General features: G+C 46.3%; 1 long non-coding RNA gene across 1 annotated transcript in view; it reads left to right on the forward strand.

Moving 5' to 3' along the window:
- Positions 1-13,752, forward strand: part of LOC146206187 (uncharacterized) — a 41,570-nt gene extending 27,818 nt beyond the window's left edge. The window contains exons 2-3 of the long non-coding RNA XR_014704379.1: positions 10,325-10,546; positions 13,616-13,752. This is a non-coding gene — a long non-coding RNA (uncharacterized LOC146206187). The remainder of the gene's footprint in view (positions 1-10,324; positions 10,547-13,615) is intronic.
- The last annotated feature ends 1,326 nt before the right edge of the window (positions 13,753-15,078 follow it).

A 15,078-nucleotide genomic window follows, 5' to 3' on the forward strand; every position in this document is an offset into this window, starting at 1 on the left:
ACATGGGAGAAGTTCGCGGCCAGACAAACGTCAAAACTCGCCGGAACGAAGCGAAGGTGCCTTTCAAGTCGCGCCCTCAACGTACACACAAGACGGGAGACGAATGCTGCAAGTGGTGTGGTGGTGTGCGTGACTACACGAAGACACAGTGCCCCGCGATAGACAAGACGTGCAACCAGTGTGGGAAAAAAGGCCACTACGCCCGCGTCTGCATGTCTAAGCCGAAGGACGAGACCTCGAGTATCCGACAACGACCAAAAGATCTCGGAGAGTGGGAGTGAACACGCCGTGGAGGATTACTGCTACCGTGAACAACTTGCCTTTTACTTTCAAGGTTGACACCGGCGCGGATGTGACTGCAATCGCACACGACCAGTACGACAGAACCGTCAGTGGGACCCATCAAGTCAACGCAACAGCTATTGATAGGCCCAGGCCAGACAGCGATAGCCACTGTTGGCTACATCGATGCAACAGTCACCTGGCGCAACACTGAAGTCCAAGAAGCAGTCTTCATCATCAAAGGATTAAAAGAACCGCTGCTCAGTCGACCAGCTATAGAATCGCTTGGGATTCTACAGCGCCCTCTTGAGCTAGACGAAACCCTCGCACAATAAACTGATGTCCCCAACTTCTTGGCGTCATACCCAAAGCTAACGTCTGGGCTTGGAGTCATGAAGACTGAGTACTGCATCAAAGTCAAAAAGGATGCTGAGCCATATGCAGTCAGTTATCCTAGGCGCGTGCCTCTTCCACTGCTTCCACTTGTGAAGAAAAAACTAGAAAGGATGGAAGACTTGGGAGTCATCCAGAAGATCTAGCTAGCAACCGAGTGATGTTTTCCAATGGTTGTCGCACGAAAAAAGAACAACCAACAAATAATACGCGAACGTGTGCTCATGCCTACGGTGGACGAGTGTCTTGCAAAATTAGCAGGTGCAACAGTTTTCAGCCGCCTAGACGCACGAGCAGGTGCCACTGTCCAAGGACTCTCGCGAATACACAGCCTTCATCACACCAGTTGGCAGGTTCCAGTTCCTGAGGCTTCCTTTCGGAATCTCCACAGTGCCAGAGTTCTACTAACGAGAAATGCTGCATGTGTTCGAAGAACTAGATGGTGTGAGTTGTCTACAAGATGACATCATTGTCTCAGGGAAGACAACTGAGGAACACGACACCAACCTACTGCTGGTGCCAGGCGCGTAGCCAGGGGGAGGGGGGGCTTACGGGGCTTCAGCCTCCCCCCCCCCCCCCCCCGAAATGTTTTCGTGCTGTCATGCACCGCCGACCAAAACAACCACCGGCGCTCGAAAGCATTCTGGGTTTTGTCTACAATATCTTTTTCCGGTTCGTTCGAAAATACATTTCGGCACGAACATTACGAACTTGGGGGCTACATTTCGTAGCAACGCCCATGCAGACGGAGTCACGTAAAGCCAGGAACCATTTCCGAGCACTAAGTTTCAAGGGCGTTTAGATAGCGAGCGGGCTCGTCGCGTCAACTCGCGCCGGCCGCGGAGGTGGGGGTGGACGACGAAACAAGACAGGTTTCCATTCCCGCTCAGTGTTTCAAAGGCGGTATTTCCCTCGCCTTCGACTCCCCGCTTCCTCAAAATCCCTGTGTCTCTCTTTTGGGGCTTTCTTTTTTCTCGTGCCTTCTGCGAATCCTCACCGTGCTGTAGCAGCTCTTAGTGGTACTCCCTCGCCCTTCTCCCCGTACACTATGCTCTCTCCGTGGTTGCGCTTTTTGTTTGTGGTTGTTTTTTTTCGTTTTCACGCTTCTTCCAACGCGCCGAAGAGAAGGAGCTGAACATTGGCCCAGGAGCGTTTTGGTTTTTTTATTGCACCTCGTTTTTTTCCCTACACCGCTCTACGCCGCCCTACGCATCTTGCGGACGCCGGTGAACGACCGCGACCAAAAGGCATCGAAGCGGCGCCGATGGCGGCGGAGTTACCATTTGTCTCCTGATGAGGCGCCCAAGCCCCCTCCCCACCGCCCCCTTTTTCGGGATGGAGACGGAGACGAGCTGCCCTTTCAGACCTTAATCCCCCTTAAAACAGAAACTGACCTTGCGGGCGCCGGTGAGCGACCGTGACCAAAGGCACTGAAGCGGCGCCGACGGCGGCGGAGTGATCCTTTTTCTCCTACTGAGGCGCCCAAGCCCCCCCCCCCCTCTCCTTTCGCGATGGAGACGGAGAGGAGCTGCTCTTTCAGACCTTAATCCTATTGGCACCCGCGGCGACGACCACGGGAACCATATCTTTTGTTTAAAGGTTCGGAGGTGCGTCGCCGATCAGCATTGACCCTGCTTGCCGACTTCTCGAAGCAGGCGGGTGAACTTCTGAGAAGTAACGCCAGAGAAATGACCTCAGCCAACGGACGACTTCTCCGGCTACTTTACCTTAGTGAAGGGTTTCCACCGCCAACATGCACAAAATTGTCATCGACATCGGAGAAGCTAGCCCTCGCCACTGAAAGATGTGAGAGGAGGCTCAAGCACCACCCTCGGCAGTGGGCGGCATCTCAAGTCCATGCTTGTGCCCCGCTGATTGGACTGTACAGATTAAACTTTGTTTCCCCAGCTAGGGAATTGGAGATAACCTACCATATTTAAACGGCAGATTGTCTCCACCGAAACTCCTTTTTCGTCAGATCATTTAAAAAGTTGTATAAAACGTTTCTTCTTCACTTCTACTCCCTGGCTGCTTCTGCTCCTTCTCCTTCTTCTCGGCTTCCGAGCCAGGACCCGGGAACATCGGCCCGGCGAGAGACATAATTCATAAACGCGTAATTATAAAAACATGATTGTTCATTAGCTTTTAAAACCGCAGACATTTTTGTCTTTTATTGTAACAGTCAGCATCTAGATCAAAATTATCACATGAATGCGAAAATTGCGAGGACATCAATAACCAATTTTGACCGACCTGCTCATTGAAAACCCAGCCCACGCGGCGTTTTAACCAAAGCAATACCCTTTTTTAATTTGGGTACAGAATAACTGTTGTCGCTGTGCAGGCTGTTAAAATCTATATTTAATGTATTGATTTTTCCATTCTTCCTCTATTATTCTACCCATATGGTGCTGTCGCGACCGAAGCGTGGCGATCATAGCTTTGTTCTTGCCTAGATCGTCTGTCTTTCTGTGCTTAAACTTTACTATCTGTGATTGCGCAACATGTTTATGTGCTTTGTTTGATGCATCATATGCAGTGACTTTGCTTAGTTGCATAGATATATTGGAAACTTGTACGTATATTTAAATGTCATGTTGCGAGGTTTTGTGCATACATATAGTGAAGTTTGTTTCCAGCGGTAATTTTTTGCCCTTATCAAGTTGTATCATCTCATTTATAATATTCCATTATATATTCGCAATTGTATGTACATATGTTTCGGAACTCTCCTGCTTTTTCTGTGCGCTCTCTGTTGCGACTATAATTTCACTTAAGTTACCCACAGTATACGACCGGTGACAGGTGTGCCTGCACAATAAATGGAAAAAAGGACAGCGTCATTGGCCGTTGGACGTGTACAAAAATGTAAACAAGCGTCTTGGATGACAGATTCAATTAAGCATTTCCCGTCAAAGTGTTCATTTCTTGGCCTTTACGTTTTCATATCAGCGGTATGCACTGCTTTGCTGGTTTCGAACTGATATAGTTCAAGATTTCGTTTAATATTTTCTGTACTTATTCAACAGACAGAATCAGGGAAGCATTGATGTCAGTTATTTCTGCCACAATGTTTGTCACATACATATATGTTCTTTTATAATAAAGTTAATATTTTACATTTGTCTTGGCAGTGCGTACTCCGTGGCATTCAAGAATTCGTTTGCAGCACCTAATACACAATGGCTATTGGCTGGAATTAATCATATTTGATCCATCGACAAATTCTATATGGAGGAGGACGCGCTGCAACGTGAGCCCCCCCCCCCCCCCCCCCCCCCGAACAAAATTTCTGGCTACGCCACTGGCTGGTGCTGAGGAAGCTGGAAGATGCAGGTGTTACCCTCAACATCGACAAGTGCTCCTTTCGACAAACAGAACATTCTTAGGGCACGTCGTAAACTCAACAGGAGTCAGCGCCGACCCGGAAAAGGTCAGGGCCATAGTCCAGCTCGACCCACCATGTGATGTGTCCGAAGTCAGGTCTTTGTTGGGCTGTGCAAACCACCTAGCGAAATTTATTCCAGAACTAGCAGACTTTACGAAGCCTCTCAGAGACTTGCTCCACCAAGACGCCGACTGGCACTGAGGCCCAGCTCAGCAGCAGAGTTTTGGCAAACTCAAGCAAGCTTTAAGCAGGACGCCGATTCTCACTCACTACGATGCTCTGTCGCCTCACAAAGTGTCTGTGGATGCTTCCTCATATGGTCTTGGGGCTGTACTTCTACAGCAGTCGCACGTAAAGCTCCTACCTGTGGCATATGCATCACACTCCCTTACGGATACAGAACAAATATATGCCCAAATCGAAAAGGAGGCACTGGCAATCACATGGGCTTGCGAACATTTCCGCAAATACCTGCTGGGATCAACCTTTCACGTGGAAACGCACCACAAGCCGTTAATACCGCTGCTGACGACTAAACAACTTGACGAGCTGAGTCCTCGCCTTCAATGTTTCAGGGTGCGCCTTTTGGAGTACGACTACACCATGTCCCACACTCCCGGCAAAAAGCTGTACACAGCTGACCTTCTGTCCCGGAAGCCATCTGGGAAACCAGCAGACAAAGAAAGAACTCTCGAGAGTGCAGTGCGCGAGTTTGAAGAATTAGCACTTGAACAGCTCCCTGCTTCAAACCAAATGCTGGACAGAATCGGGGCAAGCATCCAGTCAGACGAAACACTTTCCAGGGTGGCTACCTTCTGCACTACATCATGGCCAACTGTGCTGTCACCTGACCTGAAAAGGTATGTCGAGGTGGCTAGTGAGATTTCGCTCGTTGATGGTCTGCTATTCAAAGGCGACAGAATAATCATCCCGCCAGACATCAGAGTAGAGGTTCTGGAAAAACTCCATGCAGGCCACTTTGGCACAACGAGGTGCCGAGCGAGGGCAAGAGAATGCATATGGTGGCCAGGCATAGGCAAGCACATTGAAAACTACATGGAAAAGTGTCCAACTTGCAGAGAGCACAGAAAGCCAGAAACAGAACCCCTGCTTCTAACCCCATTGCCAGCACACCCTTGGGACACAGTCGGCATGGATCTCTTCACGCTGGAAGGGAAAGAGTATGTTGTAGTAGTAGACTACTACTCCCGATTTTTCGAGCTAGAACAGCTGCCGAGGGCAGCTACAAAAAACATAGCCCTAGTCTTGGAGCCAATGTTTGCACGGTACGGTGTTCCACGGACAATACGCACAGACAACGGGCCGCAGTTCACTTCCACAGAGTTCAAAGAACTAATGCATCACTGGGGAGTCTCACACACAACCTCAAGCCCTTAGTACCCGCAGAGCAATGGTATGGCTGAGAGGGCTGTGCAGACAGCAAAGCAGCTTTTGAGGAAGTCTTCCAACATACACGAAGCGCTGCTTGCCTACAAGGCTACACCCAGCGTGGAAGGGTTTTCACCAGGAGAACTCTTAATGGGTCGTCGTCTGAACACCACAGTACCAACCACTTCGAAGCTGCTAGCCCCGAAGTGGAACGACAGCGAATTCAGACAAAATAATGAAGCCTACAGAGCTTGTGCAAAACGATCATACGATACCTGGCACAAGGTACGGAGCCGAGAGCGCTGACCACCAGGCACAGCGGTGCGCATCCTCGCTGGAGCTGCATCACACGGCGTGGTAACACAGCCAACATCAGAACCAGGGTCCTACATTGTACAAACCGACAGAGGACAAGCAAGACACCTGCAACCGTTGCAGGACACGAGCACCACAAGAAGTGGACGTGTTTGTTAGCGACCAGAATGCCTGGACCTGAGAGATCAAACCTTTCAAGAAAGGGGGTGTTGTGGGTTGTGGGCGCGACTGACGACAGCGCCACAAGCGGCAAGTTAACCAGGCGGACCGTCGGGAGACACCGGCATGGACGACCGCGCCAAGCAGAGTGAAAACGGGCGCCATTACCTGATGTATAAATAAACAATTGTGCTTGTTATACGGCTACGTCTACCACAACTACATTGAAGTACTAAAGACTGAAAAAAATTTAGGAAAGGTCACAGTTGTGGAGTGATGGATGGCTGTTGCACCGCAGGACAATGCACCTACTCACACGGCCCTACCTGTCAAGCAGTTACTGACCAGCAAAAACATTTCTGTGACGGAGCGTCCTCCTTATTCACCTGATTTGGCTCCATGGGAAATTTTTTTATTTCCTAAAGTTAGATCTTACTTAAAGGGAGCCCATTTTACCTCATTTAAAGAGGTTCAGGCAAAAACGGAGAATCTCCTGAAGGGCCTTCCAAAAACCTCATTCCAGAACTGTGCATTTGCATTTGGTGCTGCCACTAGCAGTGGCAGCACCAAATGCAGGAGTGTGTGAATGCTAAAGGCAACTACTTTGAAGGTGATAATGTCACAGAGAACTAGATTCTGTAAGTGCAATAATTTATTAGACCAGTCTGAGCACCGAATGCAGAAGTGTGTGAATGCTGAAGGCGACTACTTTGAAGGTCATAGTTGCAAAGAACTGACCAAGTTCAATAATTTATTAGGCCAGTCTTTTTTTTTTTTTTCGTCACACCTCATATAAGTTTAACCTTTTAGGCAAGGACTACCGCATCAAGATGAAGCTGTCATTGAAGAAACCTTTTTTGCAGTGTTTTTCACATTAATGTCCCAACTCAAATGAAAAAAATTCACACTAAAATTTATGTGGGTTTCTACAAGGTCAATATTTTTATAACAAATTGTTAGCCCTCTTGGATCAACTTCTTATTTCAGGCTGAAAACAAGTTTTTTCTGTGTTTATTTCTTTATGCACCTGGACCAGACAAATGATATTTTAAGTAAATCATTTCAATGTAGAACTGTCTTAAGATCAAAGCCAGTAATAAACACACTATAATCAGCATACATGATGAGCTGAACACTGCTGTGAATATGAATTATTGCATTTCTGTACAAATTCAACAAGTGTGCCTAATACTCTTCCTTGAGGTACTCAACAAAATATACAAGGCTCATTGTTTTTGTTACTGTTCGTCTGATTTCTTGAATGGGACTTAAATATATATAATCAAACACAAGGCATTGATTCTTCTGAAGATATCGGCACCTGCTCAATTGTTTCAATCATTTCCAATCCCTTTGCGGATGTGCGTAATTCAAGGACATCTATGAACGCGTGCCCCATGCTCTAGCTGGAGATTCCATAATGTTCCTCGATAGAATATTCACCCTTTATGTTATTACCATTGCGCGACATGGGGTTCATTGGATGGGAAGCATGTTTGACTTTCACAAATGTATGCCATTCCCAGAATCTAGACTCCCTTGTAAGAAATGTAACTGGACTCCAACTGTTGCCAGGACTCCAAATTAACTGGGGGCCAATATCAAAGTTGGAAATGGACATTTCTGATTTTAATTTGGCCTCAGCTGTTTTGCTAAACTTGGAACAAAGCCATACTGCCGCGGTGCAATCCATTGCTACGTGGTTCGGCCAGAGCGGCTCTGACAGTGAAAGACACAGTGACCAATCACAATATATTTATTTAAGAAACAGCCAACAAAAGTGAACTGAAAACACGGCAGCCACTCATCCCATGCAACTTTGTCTAGGACGCATAGCGCATCGGATGCTTTCGTAAAAAAAAAAAAAAAAAAAAAAAAAAAAAAAAAAAAAACGCCGTTGTAAATAGGATTGAATTCAGACGCGTACACTTCTGCATTTTCCCGTGCTCTCGAAGTAATCCTTTGATGGCGACAGATGAATTTATTAAAAAAAATACACAACGGAACAAGGCCGCGCTATATATGCCTATCGCGAGGCCTAGTTTGTCGTCACTGCAGCAGCTATGGAATGCACGAGGTAAGTGGGAATTAAGTAAAGCACTTTATGAAGTGATATTCGAGACGATTATGCAATTGCTATATAAAATGTAGATGCTTCCATTAAACATCACTGAACAAAGCCGCACAGCACAGAGTACTCTGTTAACGCTATTGCATAGGCTTAGTCATCGTTTGTCGCGGCAGCAAAGATCGAGTGACGCTTGCCACGTGTTCTGCAGCTGCTGCACGAAGTCTGAGAAGAATGCGTGAGGGAAGCAGGTAATAAGCACTGTAGCACTTCATGAAACGAAATTTGACACGATTATGCATGCGTGTTATACGTATAACCATGTATAAAGGAGGCTATGGTATAACCTAGTGAAGAGGCCTAGGGCGAAAGTTTTGGTGGCCGCGGCGATTGATACGAAGCACGACGTAAGTATATACGATGCGACGTGCAACATATATAAGAGCGAGAAGGGATATACAGGCCTGCGGTCTGCCAGAAAACATTGGGGCGATGCATGAAAAGGACCGTTTGGATGCAGTACGCGGCGGCCGCGGTCTATCGTCGGCTTGCACGCGGCGTGGTGAACAGAACGCCCTGCACTCGTCGTGGCCCTTTGCCGTGCACCGTCAACAGTGGTGCACTACGTCGTGCACAGTGCCTGGTTTCTTCCCTGGATGCTGTAGCGATGCTTCCACTGTAGACATTTACGAGGGCTGCGACCATGATCTTGGAGAGCTGATTGATGCCGCGACCCCTCACCACATGGGCTGCTGCGCACTAAGAAAATCCTCGGCCTCTTCGCAGCATACAGGAAACGATGCTGTAAAAGAGTGTAGAAAACAGTTGATGAATGTGCAACATATGACAAAACTTTCGACAAAGAAATCTGCGAATCTTACCTCGATCAGGGTTGAGAATGCGCGCGGCAGAGTGCGCCTAGCTCAGCACAGCAGTCAGGCGGCGGTTCAGTTGCCGACGGCGGATGTTTTCGTGGAGGTTAGTCGTGACCGTATTTTTTTTTTTTTTTTTGAACACGAGGAGCATCCATGCCACGAGCTGCTTCTGCACGAGGTCCTGGAAGCACGTGGGGCGAGACAAGCGAGACAGCACTTATAAAACGAAATTCAAGACAATTTTGCGCAATTTCCTAACCTTGACGGTGCTAGCGAATTCCCGCAGGTCCTTACCATTATCGACGTCATTCCGCCCAACGTACAGGACGGATCGGCATGCCGAAAGCGCTTCCACGTATACGCGCAGACCCGACATTGTCGAGCACCTCGGTGACCGAACAAGCCGCAGCCATACCGCAGCGAGATCCACGAACCGAATGCCGAAATCGCGCGCGCTGCCAGAGCGGGGGCGATTTCGGGGGAAAAGAAAAAAACAAGAAAACCCAGTTTCTGACTAAATGAATGAATGAAAACTTTATTTCCACCGAAAAGGAGCTAATCTTCATCTCCCGCCCCCGGCACGCAGGCTGAGGTCAGGTGAGGTTTCAAGCACTCTTCACGGTCTCAGCCGCCAGGCGGGTCGCGTGCCGCTGAACGGTGGGATCTCCGCTCCGCAGTCAAACCTCCCAGGCTTCTCTAATATCAATGTTAGTTTCTGACTACATCACGTCCGGTTAAGCATCGAGCGGGACGCGAAAAACGTCACGCCAGGCCGCTGCGTGTCCACCAATCAGCGTTTCCAGCTAAACTACCCCGAAACGCTTGTTTGTACAGAGCGCGCCCTGAAATGTCACGCGGCTGGAGCCGCGTCCAAGTTCCCCAACCGAGGCGGCCAGGAAAGAAACACGTTAAAACAGAGATGGGGGCTTGATAAAAGAAGAAAGGAGGGTCACTGTCAGGAATGAAGAGATGGGAACAAAAAAGAAAGACGTGCCAAGGGGCTTTACCCTTCAGCAAGAGGGGGAAGGGGGGGGGGGGGGGTCGAAAATGAAACATCACTCGCGTGAACTGGCTTAGTCGCTCAAAGTTGTGCCTCTTAATCAATAAGCGATCAGCTGCCGATCGGAAGTTGTTTGTTTACAGGAGCATAGACGGGAGTTATACACAGCTAGATTTTTCCTGCGGAAAGGGGGGAGGGGGAGATAAACCGCATCCAAGGGAAGAGGGACTTCTCCAAATGGCTCACTGTCAACAATAAGAGCAGGAGCCTTCTCCTGTTCCTAACGAAAAATAATTTACATGGGTTTTTATAATATGCCTTATGGCAAGCTTGCATAATAAAAAAAAAAAAAAACAAAAAAAAAACAGCACGCGCGAATGCAGCAGTGCAACGAGTGACACAGTTCGGCGCAATGTTAAAAGTGGCTCACAAATGCACATTTATTTTTGTCTCAGCTTTTCCAGGAACAGCAGGTGCAGATCATCAGCCAGCTGGATGGAATGGAAGTGGACCTCGCAGGAGATGGGCATTGCGACTCCCCCGCTACAGCACCAAGTACTGCACGTACAGCGTTGTCATTCAGACTGACCCTATCCTATAATGCGAACAGATAAGATGGTTTGGTTTGTGGGGTTTAACGTTCCAAAGCAACTCAGGCTATGAGACGTCGCGAACAGGTAAGAATAGGAGAGGTAAGGCAATGCTGCGATACGAAAATTGGCAAGCTGCAATTCGTATTAACTGTGTGAAGTCAGCTGCAGTGCCCAATAGCGCGAGCATGGGGCCTGGCCTCAACTTAACGAGTATTAGTGCAGTCTCTAACAAAAGGCGACAATTTCTGCATATTATTAAGATAAATTTTTTTCAACCTCACCAAGAGTGCGATTGGCAAGTGCTGCTTGCATGTCTATACATAAAAAGAATCAAATTAATCATATATACAATACAAACAATTGAATTACAAAATGTTTTATCATTGCAAACCATTGGAGAAGAGGTACATTTGCTGACATATATTATTATGTAATGAGTTTTTAATTTCATTTATGTACAGACCGCCACCCAGCTATCCGGACTTGCAAGAACAGCAAATCGCACATACAGCACTACTTTGATGCCTGGCACATTACTAAAGATGCGTGCAGTTGCTTGCTTTAATAATTAGGGCGAACACGTGGTCATAACATTATTCTGCACTGGATTTAAGAAGTAGAAAGCTGTGAGCAGGTCGAAGGGCTGTGAAGCATATAGAACCATGGATCCAGACAATCACAAGCCGTATTTACTATGTTGCAGCCCTGGGCCAGGGTGATGGTGGCCTGATCATGTGGTGCAGCCTGTTGGCCATGATGGACCATACAGCAAATGCTTGCATGAGCTCCTTGCAAACAGGCAATGAATGAGCAGAGATAAACTGTTTTGTATAGTTTTTTTTTTTTTTCAGTTTTCTCTGTGATGTTGTTTGGCAGGTGCATGGCCCATATTTGTGACATTTGTCAACCAATGATAAATTTAAGGGATAGGTAATGCAAATAGAACTTCACAGAAAAAAACTTTCTACACATCCGCACATAACCGCAAGTTCATGTATGACATAGCAGAGAAAGAAACCCATAATGAAGAGAAGATACAAAATTATGTAAATGTGAGTGCTGAGACTAAAAGATATTTTAATATGAGGCAGCTTGGTTATACACGTTGGTATGGAACACAATGGGATTTCCGTACTGTCCTATACTGACCATTTTAAAGAAGACAAAGTGCAGCATGCTTGCTCAACAATATCTCTTAGATTTCTTTTCACAGTAATATAGTAGTACAAGACCTGAGGTCTCTTTATGAATATGATGCTAAAACTGTTTTCAGCTGCAATGCAGCAGCTGTAAACAGGTTCAGCATCTATGATTGACTAGAATACACACCAACACTGCAACTCATCAGTCAAATATATATATATATATATATATATATATATATATATATATATATATATATATATATATATATATATATATATATATATATTATGTATATATTTTTAACAGATTCATGTTTTTCAAAAAGCTGAACTCCATTCTGAAGAACTCCCAGTATTGACAACTCTCTCCCAAAGCCCAAACATCTTCCCATGCATCTTTTCACAACTTGGTGATCAGGTTTATTCCCAAATCAATTGCATACTCGGATGGTGGGATGCAAGTGAGGTATGTTGAATGAAAGGGAAGACTAAGACATTATTTTTCACTCCAGTGTGACTATGCAGTCCAACTTTTCTACATGGGCAAACAATTAATCCTTGCATGAAGCTTTTAATATATGTACATAACATTGTCATTATAAAAGGCATAGAGGCCAGAGGAAATAGAACAGTGTGAAAAAGAAAAACAGAAGTTCATCTATGAAAGCTTGTGCTTCATTTGCTCCATTTCCATTTGCTCCTTTTGATTATTCAACTTGCTAAGCAGCCCATTGGAACGTGCAACTAATCACATTGCTTTTACTTCATGGACAGCCCTGGAGGGCTGAAAAATTGCACTGTGACCAATTTCAAGCACCTCAAAACAGCCTTTCTCATGGTGTAGCGCCGAGGTCTGGAGAAAAAGAGAAAATGAGTGAGAAGGGAGCAGCAGCTGCTGTGTTACTGGTTGCATTGGGTGCCTTCTTTTTATGGAAGTTGGGCTTGACTTCAGTCTCCTTAGAGCAGTGCTTGATCTGGAGCTCTCATGTTACCAGGCCAGGTAAAACGACACCCTACACTTGCGATCCACAAGAGCCGACCCTGACATCTGCCGAAAAAAAGTGCCCGTCACGTAACTCAATCCCAACTTCTGCATAAAGTAGGCACCCAATGTACCTTCTGAACCAGTTGCCACAATCCTTCCATCTTGATAGCAAATACACTGCTGTAAAATTAGCTGAACTTACCTTGTGTCTTTCTTTTCGAAACATGGAACACTGCTATGTCAAAGGTAGTTTTCATACATTTGGAGGAGACTGCGGTGCACACTTCTGACATTCAAGGATGCTTCATATAATATGGTAAAAACATATTTGGTGGGATGGTAGCACCAGCCATTCTGTAATCCCCTTCCATGGAAAACGTGAAACAGGAGGGTATAGACGTACTGCCATTGAAAGTCATTGCTGTTTTGTAAGAATAGGCAGATGGGATGAAATAAAGAACAGCGCACCAGGATACATACAGACAGAAAAGACAGAAATGACAAGAGCTGAGTCACCGCAATGACACAAAGTTGAGGGCAAGCATGGAGGGCTGGCTGGTCTCTCTTTTGTGCTTCTCATCTTCGTGCGGTCTCAAGACAAAGGTAGTTTTTCAAGAAATGAAAGTTATTAGCGCAAGTTTCCGACCCCTCTGGAATCGTCTCGAATGTCCCGACGCTACTGTATTGAAACCGACAGAATGTTCAAGGCTCATTTGATCACTTGGACTAATGATGATCGCTAGAATACAACAGCAGGGAGAACACCGGTGATTCACGATATGATGTTGTATAGCCTGTCATACATTCATTTTGCTGCTTGAAGATCATTGCATCACATTCTTAATTCGATATAAAGGCGCTGGATATAGAAGCTAAAACAGAAGCAATCTCTGGCGCAGTGATGTGAATATAATGCATAATGGTTCCTTATAGTAGCGTCTACTCGGCATAATTTTGCTAGTAGGCAAAAAGAAATTTTTTTACAAAGTATGAGAAATTCATTCATATTTACCTTTTTTTTAGGTTACATCTGGCTGTTATTCACTATAATGAAAATTCTTCAAGGCTCCAGGCACAGAAAAAAATAGGAGAGGACTGCTGGAAAGTGAAAATGGCAAAATCAAGAAAAGGACATTTCAGTGCCGCTCCAGTGAAAATAGCCTACTTTTTTGTAAGTTAAAACTTTGTTCTACTTATATTACACGAAAAACTAAGTGAACTGTTGTAATCTCGATGACTACTTCACGCAGCGTACGTAAGCAGGCTCCTCCAGGACGCGGAGAAACGGTTTCAGGGCTCTTCACACAGAGCTGCCAGCATAGCTTCAGAGCGCCACTTTATGACTGATACCTATGAAAGACCGTCAAAAGAATTAATTGCTGCACACAGGCCAGATTTGCACTGCATCATGACTATTCAATTGCACAGTACAACTGTCAATATATTTAACACAAATGCTCAACAGACTGGAATTAGCGACGCAAAGCATTGGCCGCTGGAGCCGAAACAATTGTTTCAATATGTTTGCTGCGATTAACAATAGCTGGAGCGCAGTTTCATGACTTTTTCTGTCGGAATGAGTGCAGTCTTGTTGTACACATGTCTCTGTTTCGCTTGTAGGAGCGGCCAAGCAAAAAGGCACACAAAACATGTTGCTGTTTGCTTATCGCGGCAACTCCACATGGTGTGCGACCGCTCGCAGGCCCTTCAAGTATTGCATAAAAGCTGCCACTTGAAACAAAAAGTAGGAAAGGCAGAGTAACTGTGGGTTCAGGGTGTGTGTAAGGCTAGATTGCGAATAATTATGCCAATCAGAGTTGTTCAGCTTCTTGAGGCAAAGCTAAAGGGAACCGACTTCACAAGTGACCATGTCACATATCTTTCTTTCATGGGCTCGCTGTTCCCCATCTGTTAAGCTACACAGTCTGCAAGACAACAGTGTAGTTGCGCTGATTATTATGTGAGCAAAACGATACTGTGTTCTTAGCGGTAATTTAAACTGCTGAGCGACTAAGAAAGCACAGCGCTTCGGATTTTTTTTTAATAACGTACGTTGTTTACTGCCTCGGGCCATAATGTAATATGCTCTAGGACTTACCTAGAGAAATGCTGTAGGCCTTCTCTCGAAATAAAGTTGTTTTCTTTGTTTTTTCGGCGCCTCCTCATCACTGCACGTCATGTGAAACCTTGCAAGGGGCAGTGTTACGTTTCTCCACCGACAAGTGGGACAGCTGACGCGGCCACCGCATAGCAATAGGCAGAACCGCGAGCGGATCGGCCATTTCGGCGCCGTTCATCGGCCGCGCAACGCTTCCTCCCGCGGGCAAGTCTCGACGTGATCCTGCCACGCGCCAAATGTGTGTGCGTGCGTGTGTGTGCAAACGCCGGCCAAGCCCGGAGCTCGGGGGAGAGTGCACCACCCTCGCCCGTCTGCAGGAGGTGGAGGAGATGCGGTCGGACCACCTGCTATTGAGTCATCCCTTCGT

This window comes from Amblyomma maculatum, chromosome 1 (assembly GCF_055883805.1).
Source record: "Amblyomma maculatum isolate TAMU_Amacu chromosome 1, ASM5588380v1, whole genome shotgun sequence".
Taxonomy (NCBI): Eukaryota; Metazoa; Arthropoda; class Arachnida; order Ixodida; family Ixodidae; genus Amblyomma; species Amblyomma maculatum.